Raw genomic sequence first — 10,758 nt, 5'->3', positions numbered from 1 at the left:
TCCAGTTGCTGAGGGACAAACAGAATCCCAGATCTCTAAGTTTGATCATAAGTTTAGTTGCTGCACAAATTTGTTGGGAATGAAGAACAGCCTGACGTAGGTGGTCTATGGTCCAGAGTGCAACAGCCAAGAAGATGGCACCTGCCATTGACCTGTTGTGATGATAGGCAGACTGAGGTGGGTCCAGGTCCTTCCTGACATAGGAATTGATTTGCTCTTCATCACTGCAGGCACAAGTGACACCGTCCACTAGTCAATGAGGCAGGTTATCTTGCTCTTGTGTTTTAGACACTCTTTTTCTTGTTCTTTTGCCTGGAACATTCATCCAGCCTTCTTTCTTTCTTCTGAATAGTTTTACGAGCTTTCAAACCCCCTTTCGCGCCTAAGCGCAGCTCAGGTGCTGATTGGCTATTTTTTCCCGGGAGCGTTTGTGTCAGATACGCGGTGCCACGGCTCGTGCTGTTGGCTGTCCGCTGCCGGGGCAACAGGATAACGGACTGGGAGTGTCTGGACATCTGCAGGTAACGGCATTGAACACTGGCCGCCTCCGCGTTAAACCGGGATCATTAGGAGGTCGTTTTTTAGGGGGTGAGGAGGCAGGTGCGTGACGTTGGGGGTCCGCCGTCAAATTGGAAGGAACCCCGAGCCGAGCGTGGGTCCCTGGCAGCATTTTTCCCCGACGCGGCCTAATCGCCTCCCTGCAGGGTGGAATGGATCCGCGCGAAGAGTTGTGGGGATTATAGTCCCAGTTCACAGTTCATGCGGAGGCGGCGATGAACGTGGGACTACAAATCCCATCAGACATCGGCCGAACAACTGATTGGCACCTGTATAATTTGAACGCAATTCAAGTCAGAAAATCACTCGTGTACGAAATAATATCGGGTGAGGTTTACGGTCATTACACGGCCTTTCGGCTTTTTAACCAGTTCGAGGGGCAGTGGTTGTCCTGCAGACATGATGCACCGCTTGGAAACAATCTCGGGGTTCAGTAAGAGGGCGGCGCCCATTGTATGTGAAATAGCGTTGTGTTTGCTATGTTATAATGTGAGAACAAATGATGGAGCTGCACAAGGGGTGATCTCTGGGCGGCCAGCAGTCAGGTTTCTTGTTTTCTATTGTATCAATAAAATCTACGTGCAGATCCAGTGAGTTCCTTTGTCTACAGATGAATGTAATTCGTCAGCTGTTAAAAGTGAACGGTTACCAAAGCAACTACTTGAACACGTTGGAGTGTGTTTTTCCACATCGTTTGTGTCCTCGTCTTTGCATGTAAATTTTTGACCCATCGTGCAAATTAAAGGGTGAACGAAGTCATCGCCCTCAAACCTGTTTTGACATTTAATAAGATCATAGCTGATCTGACTACTTGTGGTACCCTTTCACCTTGGTTGTCAAATATCTGTTTACCTCTGTCTTAAAATATTCAAATTCTTTTTTTTTCCATGAAGTCTCATGACCTTCTTTAAAAGAATCTCCACATCTCTTTCTTAAATTGGTGTCTTATTTTAAAACAATGACCCTTAATTTCAGATTTGGCTATTTTGATAGCCAAATTGTCAGAACAGGTCAGATTCTTGTATATTTCAGTTGTGCACTCTGACACACTAACTAGCTTGTGGAAACTTTTGTCATTGGGTAACCTGAACTGCTTTCAATATATTGACATCCTTGAGTAAGGAGACCAACACTGTAAACAATGTAGTCTCTTCCATGCTTTGTACAATTAAAGTATTAATTTTTATGCTTTATAATTCCCATCAATGAACAAGAACATTCTGCTAACTTGTTACATTACTTGTCAAATATGCATATCTTTTATGAATCTTGCACAGTACCTCAAAGTTTCTCTACACCCCAGAGTTCTCATCATTTAGATAAGGTGCAGTTTTAAAAAAATTTAGCTACTAAAGTAGACAATTTGATGTTTTTACACTTTATTCCATTTCCCCCTTCATCTTTGCAGCCTCTTTTTGCTCTCTTCACAATGTACTATTTTGTTTCATCAGTGAATCTAGCAAATGGACCTTTGGTGCCTTATTTTTGTGTAAATTGTAACGGTTCCTGTGTATATTGTTATATGTCCTGCTTAATGCCCATCCTGTTAACCAAGCAATCTATTGACCAAGCCGATATGTTGTGTCTTACATCATAAGCTTTTATTGTCTCCAATAATATTTGATACTTGATCATGTACCTTATGAAAGTTTGCCAGTTTTGCTTTATCCACAGCATGTATTACTGCTTCAAAGAATTCCAGTAAATTGGTCAAATATGATTATATTTTCCTTGGCATCTTCCCTTGTGACTGCAGGATGTGCCACACTGTGTCCACACCTCCTCCCTCTCCACCATTTGGGAGCCCAAATAGTCCTTCCAAGAGAAGCAACACTTCACATGTGAATCTGCAGGAGTCATCTACTAAATCTGGTGCTCCCGTTGTGGGAGACTGGACGCAGATGGGAGGATTGCTTCTCTGAGCATCTTCATTCTGACAACGTCAATTACTGGGATCTCCCAGTGGCCAACCATTTCAATTCTGCACCCCACTCAAGGGCCTATATGTCTGTTCATGGCCTCGTGCATTGCCAAACCAAAGCCACCTGTAAATTGGAAGAGCAACTCCTAATATTCCATCTGGGCATTTTCCAATTAATATTAACATCGATCCTCAGTTTCTGCTGGACCATTCCCCATTCTGTTCTCTCCCCTATCCCTCTGTCTCCTTTCCTCCAGCTCTACATCCCCTTACCTCAGCATTCACTGAGCTCTTCCCTCTCCATCACAGAGCTGTTCCCTTTCCCCTCCCTCCCCTCTCTTTCTTCCCTCCCCCACCCCACTGTGTGCAAAATACCTGTTTAATGAACCATCCTTGTTGTTTGGTATGATGAATTCCACAAACTTGCTTTTATATTACAAAAATTAAATTTCTTCATATTTTTAAATAATCTGTAGAAATTCTTACTAGTTGATTTGTTTATCTGGCTGGCTTGACTTGGTCCACATCATTTCCTTCCTTAGTCATTTTTAGCTATTCTTTGCTGTTTTTATCTTATCTGCTACCTGTCTTTGTGCAAGAAAAAAATCTTTCTTGTTACAATGTATTCTGAGGATCCTGTTAAATGTCTTTCATTGCATCCTGACTTAAAAGTAATTTGCCAGATAAAAAGCCATGTTGCTATTTGCTGTCATAATATCCCTTATTTAAGTTTAGCGTTAGGGGAGGTCGCGTGATGCCGTAGTGAACACCATTATGACTCCCGGGGATTTTAATTTAAAAAAGTACTAATTAAGTAAAGTTTTTATTATTAAAGTTATTTTAAAGTTCATCTAGTGTCGACAATTGAAAATAAAATGACACTGAGAAAAGAAAAAACTCTAAAAATTACCCCGAAAGAAAAACCGTATAAGCAGAAATATTATGAGTGAGGGGAACAATCACATTAAGTTCTGGCTTGGTAATTAAAAGCGGAACAATAATCTAGAACAATTAATGCAATACAGCAGGATAATGATGAAGTGATGTATAAACCACAAAGAATTAATGATGTATTTAAGGAATTTTATGAGAAGTTGTATACAGCTGAATCATTACAAGATGAAGAGGCGATAGATAATTATTTGTCACAATTGTCAATACTGTATTTAACTCAAGAAAGTTTAGATCAATTAGTGAGTCCTTTAAGCAGGAGGTTTATGATGCACTTACTAGTTTACAAAATAATAAATTTCTGGGTGAAGATGGGTTTCCAGTTGAATTTGATAAAGAGTTTAAAGATTTATTGATTTAATTATTTATGAAAGTAATAGAACAGGCTTCTAAACAATATTGTCTTCCAGAAAGGTTTTCCATGGTGATAATTACGGTTATTCCTAAAAAAGATAGCGATCCATTAAAGCCTACTTATTATAGACCTATATCTTTGTTAAATGCAGATTATAAAATTGTAGCAAAAGTATTAGTGATTAGGATTAATTAATATCTTTTGATTTATTAAACATGGATGAGACGGGTTTTGTTAAAATAGACAAACTTCAGAGATTATAGTAAGGTTATTAAATATAATTCATTTGGCTCAGAAGAAAGAAGATTTGAGTCTTATTGTAGCTTTAGATATGGAAAAAGCTTTTGATAGGTTAGAGTGGGATTTTTTAATTTAAGGCATTAAGTAAATTTGGTTTTGGTGCAAATTTTATAAATTGGATTAAGGCTTTGTATAGAAGTCCTATAGCTAAAGTGATAACAAATGGACAGATAACTCAATCATTTAATTTAAATAGATTTAGTAGGCAGTGATGTCCTTTATCACCAGCTTTGTTTGCTTTAGCTGTAGAACCACTTTCACAAAAGATTAGAGATGATCAACAATTAAAGGGATTTGAGATAAATCAGATAAAGCATAAAATTAGTTTATTTGATGATGATGATGATGTATTAGTTTATTTAACTGAACCATAAATATCACTACCAAGATTGTTATTTTATGAGAAAGTTTCAGAATATAAAATAAATTGGGATAAGAGTGAGGTAATGGAATTGGTAAAAGGACATTATTTACAATGTTGACAAAAAGTTCAATTTAAATGGACAGACAAGAATAAATATTTAGGTATAAATATTGATAGTAATTTGAAAAATTAATATAAAATTATATTCCAATACTTAAAAAGATAGAGGATGTCTTAAATAAATGGGTAAATTTATCAATTACGTTAATTGTACTGAGATGAATGTTTTTCCATGAATTCAATATTTATTTCAAACTTTACCTATACCTTTACCTCAAATTATTTTCAAGATTTAAATAAGCAAGTTAGGAAATTTCTTTGGAAAGGGAAGATGGTAAGAACATATTAGAAAAATTAATATGGAAATATGAACAAGGAGGACTACAACTTCCCAATTTTAATAATTATTACAGAGCAGCACAATTAAGGCTTTTAATTTTTATGTTTGTTAAATTAGACCATCATGAGTGGATATTGAATTAAATAAGATCAGAGAAGTTAGACCAGATGAGTTTATTTATAAATGGGATTTTAAATCTAGTGTAATAGATAAGGAACTCCAATGTTAAAACATTTGTTGAATATTTTGAATAAAGTTAAATTAGAAACTGATGGAAATATTCTTTCACAAAAACACCATTAATTAATCCCTTATTGATTTTTTCAAAAGATAATCCTTTTTAAATATATGGTATTTTAAGGGAATCTCTAAATTGGGGGATTGTTATGAAAGTAATAGATTGATGTCTTTTGATCAATTAATGAATAAATATATATCTCATAATACATTATTTTGATATTTTCAATTGAGGGCTTTTTAAGAGAGAAACTAGGATTGGAAATTATTTTAAAAGATCCTTAAAATTTGGAACAAATTATGCTTGATGGAATGATTAAAAAATTTATTTCAATTGCTTGTATATTATTGCAAAAATGACACCTATAGTAGGCTTTTTTAATTAAAAAGAAAGATGGGAACAAGATTTGGACATGATAATAGATCAAGACTGGCAAAACTTGTGTAAAGAAGTTATGACAAATCCTGTTAATATATGATTATATAAATTATAATTTTTTACATCAACTCTATAGTACTCCTCAGAAATTGAGTAGATGGACATCGGATTTATTGGATCAATATTTTAAATGTAGAACAGAAATTCGAACTTTTCTTTATTCTATGTGATCTTGTTCAAAGGTCAACCCTTATTGGGTTTCTATCAGTAAATTTTTGCAACTGATATGGGAGTGAACTTTCCTTTAAACCCTGAATCAATTTTGTTAGGAAATTTTGAAAGTGTCACTCCTAAATTATCGATATCAGATTTTCAATTAAAATTTTTAAAGTTTGTTTGCGTAATAGCAAGGAAATGTATCAATGTAACATGGAAATCTGATGTTTCATTAACATTAGATCGATGGCTTTCTGAGATTCAAAGTTGTATTCCATTAGAAAAAAAATTGTATAATTCAAAGGGGTAAATATTCTTTATTTTTGAAAATTTAGGGTTCATATGTTAAAATAATGAAATTAAAATTGATTTTTTAAATTTATTTTTCCTTATCAGTGAAGTTTTCCATGATGGTATAATAATTTCATGATGTTTTTGAGGTCTCTCAGTGTCAACTGATGCAATGCAAATTAATTATTTGTAATCATTTTATAATGAAATTTAATATATTTTAGTTTTTGGATTAGATTAGTTTAAGGGGGAGGGTGGGTTGATTAGAGGTTTAGTAGTAGTTAGTTTTTTTTCTTTTTCTTTTAGTTTTTAGATTTTAGTTTCTGTTTATATATAGTTTCAACATATATTTGTTAACATTCTGTTATATTGCTATGGTATATTGTTAATTACTTGACATATATGTTGAATAAATAAAATATTTAAAAAAGTTTAGCGTTTTAATCTTTGACCCACTCTACTCTCCTTTACACAGAATGTAAAATTCAATCTTGTTATCATTGCTGCCTAGGTCTGCCTTCACAATGATGGATCAGTTGATCCTATCTCATTGCTTTATGCTAGGTAGTTGGAAAATAAAGTGCTGCAGATGATGGAAATCTGAGGCCAAAACAGCACAGTCAATTCTCTTCCTGAAAAGCCAATCTTGAAAAGGTTCTGTATTTCCATTTGTTCCTATTGCCTGTTCGTCCCGGGTGGTTTCTGCTTTCTTTCATGTCGTTTATAAAATGTTGATCAAAATGTGCTTCCAGAGACTTAACTTAATGAAAACACAAAATTACTGGAGGAACTCAGCAGGTCTCACAGACCCATAAGAGGTAAAGATATGTAACTAACTTTGGGCCTGAGCCCTTCTTTGGGCCTGAAACGGTGGTTACATATCTTTACATCCTATTGACGCTGTGAAACTTGCTGAGTTCCTCCAGCATTTTTGTGATTTTGCTGCAATCACACCATCAACAGAATATTGTGTTTCTCTCCAGAGATCAAAAAATAAATGGTGGTGCTGCTGGAGCTTCTGTAATGGCAGCTCTGCCACTTAAGTGGGCCCTGGAGAGCAGGGAGCTGAGATACAGTGCTGCTCTGTAGGGTCTAATCAGCCTATTAAAGGAGGTAATAGTGATTTTAATTAAAATCCTGCAATTGTATGGTCTGTGCCCAAGTTGGAAATGCCTCTGCTCAACAGTGGTCATGAAGGGTTGCAAACTCCACAGGAACAGTGAACTGGCACAGAGTACCAGAAACAGGGAGAATAGCCACTGTAGAGGAGAAGCAGAGGAGACAACTCTACAGGACCAGCGAGGGGCTCAGCGGCTGAAGGACCCTAAAGTACAGTGACCACATCAGCAAGCCAGTGACGGCTCAATGACTGAAGGACTCACACAGGCTGCAGGCGGTCAGTAATTTACAGTCGAGGTTCTCATGCAGGCTCTGGGCTGCTGGTGACTGGTTCATGGGAGCTAGGTATCTATTACAACTGGAATCTGTGAGGAATCCCTTTGAAGGGATTCTCTTTTGTTACTCTTTCCTTTTACTCTAAGGGGTTCCGGGCAATATTAATGCCAACTCTGTGTCTGCTTTAAGACAGGCAAAAGGAAATTGTGTGTAATATTGCATTTCCTGTATTACTTGACAATAAAGGAATTTTGAAATCTTATCTCTTTAGCAAGTGTTTTAGTTTTGACCAGAAACATTAACTCTTTCCACAAATGCTACCTGGCTTTCTAAGTCTTACCAGCATTTTGATATATAGTAAAAACTCTTATCTGGAATTCGAGCAACCAGTAGCCTCAAGCAAATGGCAAAAAAATCTCAGAAAATAAATGGGTAAAAAAAATATGAAGTTTAAAATTGATGCACCTTGCTATTAGTTTGCCAATCACACATCATGCAATCTTAAGCAACTGGAAAATTCACTTCTCTGGCATCTATCAATTCCCATAGGGGCCGAATACCAGGGTTTTACTGTAATTTTTATAGAACTGTTACATTGCATTATTGGCTCTTGAACATATTTCTGTGACTAATGAAGGCCAGCACACCATACACCTTCTTAACCATCTTATCAATTTGCTTAACAACCTTAAGAGATCTATGGACTTGGACCCCAAGATCCCTCTGTTCCTTCACACTGTTCAGAATTCTGCCATTAGCACGTACTCTGCCTTCAATTTCAACCTTCCAATCTTAACTGGATTTAACTCCACCTGTCTCTGTCACTTCTCTGCCCAACTCTGCATTCTCTTGTAAATTATGACAACCTACACAATTAACAACACCTTCAACATTTTCTTAAGACTTTGGTTAGACAGTCACAATCTTTCTCCAATCTATGTCTCTCATAATTTTATAAACTTCAATAGGTTCCCCTTTCAGTCTCCAGTCCAGGGAAACAGAAAATAGGCTGGGGTGTGAGAATGATGCAGAGAGGCTTCAGAGATGTAGAAGGGTGGGGTGGGGGAGGGGAGGGGGTGGGGTGTGGGGGAGTCATGTGATACTGACCCTCCTGGTTCTGTGATAATTAAATTTCTGCAATATCAAGACAGGGATAAGATTTTGACTCCAGCGGAAGAAGGGACAAGAGCAAGGAAAGGGCTACTTGAGTATGCAGGGGGTAGAGTTTCATTTTATCTTGATATCAGTGTTGATTTAGTAAAAAGAAGAGAATTTAACCCAGTTAAGAAGATTCTTTGTGGAAAATGGATATTGATTTGTATTGCCTGGAGGTGAAAATGTTGTTTTTGAGCTTTGTGCAAGCAAAACTATATGTGCAAAATTTCCCAAGAACTCAGATGGAATGAAGAATCAGAAGAAAATTTGTTATCAATATGTTTTGATGGACCAACATTACCTAGCAGTTCATGCATGACTGAATAATCTCAAATACTGATTACTTATTTTGTAGATTTTTGAAAAATTCTGAAATTTTATTTGAAATTTTATACATTTGTATTAAATTACTAAAGATTAATATACTAGGGAGGCTGGGGAGAGTTTCTGACTCCTCTGTATCATGTGGGTAATTGTGACTTTGGTCACAAGCCGTAAAATGGAGGGAGTTAGTGTTGGGTATTATTTAACCAACACTTTCTGGGGGGGGATTTGAAATTGTTTATATATGTAGTTATATATGTGGTAACATGTATGCTCTAGAAATAAAATTGTTTTCTTTTTTCTATCTGGTTTGCTGGAGGAAGTGTGTGCCAATACATTGGATATTAAATAAGGGAAATGAGGGAGGAGGAGTCACAGGTGGAGGAAAGAGTAGATTATTAAGATGAATAACAGTGAAATTTTTAAATTTTAATGTTAATGGGTTAAATGGGAGAGTGAAAAGATAGAGAGTATTGGCATATATTAAGAAAATAGGAGGAGACCTAGCTTTTTTGCTTGAAACACATTTAATTGAGAAAGAACATTTGAAGTTAAAGAGGGACTGGGTTGGATATGTAGCAGTTTCCTCGTTCAATTCTAAGGCAAGAGGAATGGCAATTTTGTTGATAAAGAAATCTTCCAAATAAAATACAAAATTTAGTAATTGATCCTGCAGGGAGATGTGTGATGGTACATTATCAAATATATTCAGAATTATGGACTCTGTATACACCAAATGTGGATGATGAAAAATTATACAGGTGTGGTAGGGCACATCCTCATGGCGAACCGGCCCCGCTTGTATTGCCACGTGGTTGGGCAGCCATGGGGAAATGGTGTCATTAGAGGTTTCTCTCTGACTCCAGCATCCCTTCCAGCGTGCACCCTGGGCAGCGATTATGATGTCACAATGCACCAGGTGACTGAGCTCATGCTGCCTTATAGGGGCGTGCTGAATTTGAATAAAAACAGTCATTAATGACCCTCAACGTGGTGGCTGTGTTTCTTCCACTGCTCACATCACTACAGTGGTGACCCTGACGAGCCCAGATGTTTTTCTGGACTCAAAACACCATGGATTCAGCAGAGGTTAACACTGTCTCCATCAAGCTTCCCCCCCCCCCCCTTTTGGACCCACCAACCGAGAATGTGGTTCGGGCAGGTGGAAGCACAGTTTCAACTCTGCAACATCTCATCAGATGCCACAATGTTCTATCAGGTCGTGAGTGCTCTGGACCAAGATACAGCAGCGAGGGTGGACGACATCATCCAACCCCCCCCCCCCCCCAAGCCTACTCCCAAGTACACTGCCCTCAAAGACCTGCTACTTGGAACTTTCAGCCTAACTCCCCAGCAACGGGATTCCAGGCTCCTTCACCAAGATGGGTTTGAGGACCGTAGTCCTTTGGCACTGATGGACGAAATGTTGGCCCTGGCGGAAGACCACAAGCCTTGTTTTCTCTTCCTTCAGATATACCTGGAACATAATCCGGAGGACATCCAGCTGCTCCTCACAGATGAAGACTTCTCAAACCCCTGACAGGTACCCCACATACAGGACTTCTCTGTCAACCTCCACAGCGCATGGGTCTTCTCCAAAGTGGACCTTGTGCAGGGATACCATCAGATCCCAGTGCATCCAGATGACGTGGGTAAGGCTGTTATTATCACCCCTTTCGGCCTCTTCGAGTTCCTACGTATGCCCTTTGGACTAAAGAACGCGGCCCAAACGTTCCAGCACCTCATAGACGCGGTTGTTCATTTACCTGGATGATATTCTCATTGCCAGTCGCAATCACGATGAACACAAAGCCCACCTCCGCACACTCTTTGCCTGGCTGGAGGACTTAGGCCTCACAGTCAGCGCGGCCAAATGCCAGTTCGGCAAGGAGTTTCTCCAGTTTCTGGGGCC

At 37.9% G+C, this 10,758-nt stretch overlaps 1 protein-coding gene across 9 annotated transcripts in view; it reads left to right on the top strand.

Moving 5' to 3' along the window:
* The first annotated feature begins 422 nt into the window (after window positions 1-422).
* The window catches only part of katnal1 (katanin p60 subunit A-like 1), a 122,774-nt gene continuing 112,438 nt past the window's right edge, over window positions 423-10,758 (top strand). For 4 of the 9 annotated variants that reach the window (XR_011342272.1, XR_011342270.1, XR_011342271.1 and 1 more), the window contains exon 1: window positions 424-521. The gene's annotated coding sequence lies outside the window, so the exon portion shown is untranslated. Of the gene's footprint in view, window positions 886-6,538; window positions 6,627-10,758 lie in introns of those variants that run through there. The other 5 variants (XM_069891550.1, XM_069891557.1, XM_069891552.1 and 2 more) reach the window with 4 other exon arrangements.

This window comes from Narcine bancroftii, chromosome 7, assembly GCF_036971445.1.
Source record: "Narcine bancroftii isolate sNarBan1 chromosome 7, sNarBan1.hap1, whole genome shotgun sequence".
NCBI lineage: Eukaryota > Metazoa > Chordata > Chondrichthyes > Torpediniformes > Narcinidae > Narcine > Narcine bancroftii.
Note: the sequence above shows the minus strand (reverse complement) of the source record. Positions and strands in the feature narration are given on the sequence as shown.